The sequence below is a fragment of the Lampetra planeri genome, chromosome 22 (assembly GCF_965212315.1).
Source record: "Lampetra planeri chromosome 22, kcLamPlan1.2.h2, whole genome shotgun sequence".
In the NCBI taxonomy this organism is placed as follows: domain Eukaryota; kingdom Metazoa; phylum Chordata; class Hyperoartia; order Petromyzontiformes; family Petromyzontidae; genus Lampetra; species Lampetra planeri.
Genome location: NC_136128.1, coordinates 11,096,320 through 11,097,449, shown reverse-complemented (window position 1 = coordinate 11,097,449; position 1,130 = coordinate 11,096,320).

Sequence of the window (1,130 nt, the reverse complement as noted above, 5' to 3'; positions counted from 1 at the left end):
ACCGGTGAAGCCTCAAGCGGACAGCCAAACAGAGTTTAACCACACCACCACAGGGTCAGCCACACCACTACAGGGTCAGCCACACCAACACAGACACCACCACAGGATCAGCCACACCAGCACAGAGCCAACTACACCACCACAGAAGTAACCACACCACCACAGACACCACCACAGAGTTCGACCACACCAACACAGAGGCAGCCACACCACCACAGGGTCAACCACACCAACACAGAGCTAGTCACACCACCACAGATTCAACCACACCACCACAGAGCAAACACACACCACCACAGCAATCGGCCACACCACCACAGCAATCGGCCACACCACCACATGTTCGGCCACACCACCACATGTTCGGCCACACCACCACATGTCCGGCCACACCACCACATGGTCGGCCACACCACCACATGTCCGGCCACACCACCACATGGTCGACCACACCACCACATGTCCGACCACACCACCACATGTCCGACCACACCACCACATGTCCGACCACACCACCACAGAGTGCACCACACCACCACAGACCCCCCCCCCCCACCAAAAATTTCCCCCCCCCACCACCAAAGATCCGACAACAGATCCCCCGTATAGCCAGGCCAGCGACGGCGTACGTGGGGGAGGCCTTCATCCAGCAGTGGACAGATCACGACTTATCGTCAGCTATCAATGTTATTGCGCTCCTGCACAGCGATGCGACGCTTGATGTGATTGTGTATACGAGGAGGTGCTGATAGGAAGAGTTTTGTTGAGCCATCTTCTCCATCCTCGTCTCTCTCTCTCCGTGACTCTCACACAAAGACAAAGATCCCCCGTATAGCCTTAACAGACTGTTGGGGCAAGTGCTGTTAGCGAGTAGCAGCAGCACCCATGAAGGCAGGCACTGTGTCAACACCACCACGCCCTTGTCGCCTTTGTCTCTCCCGGTGGCGATGTTTTATACACACCGCACCAGGTACTCATTTGAGGCCGAGTCGACCTAGGGGAGGCCCAGAACCGGTTCAGATAATCGTCACCGATGGTTGAGCCGTGAGCGGTAATCGATCTCGGTTCGTAGTCGGTTTCGTATCGCAGAGCTCGCGAACCGCTACTACAGCTACCGCTCAACACCACCA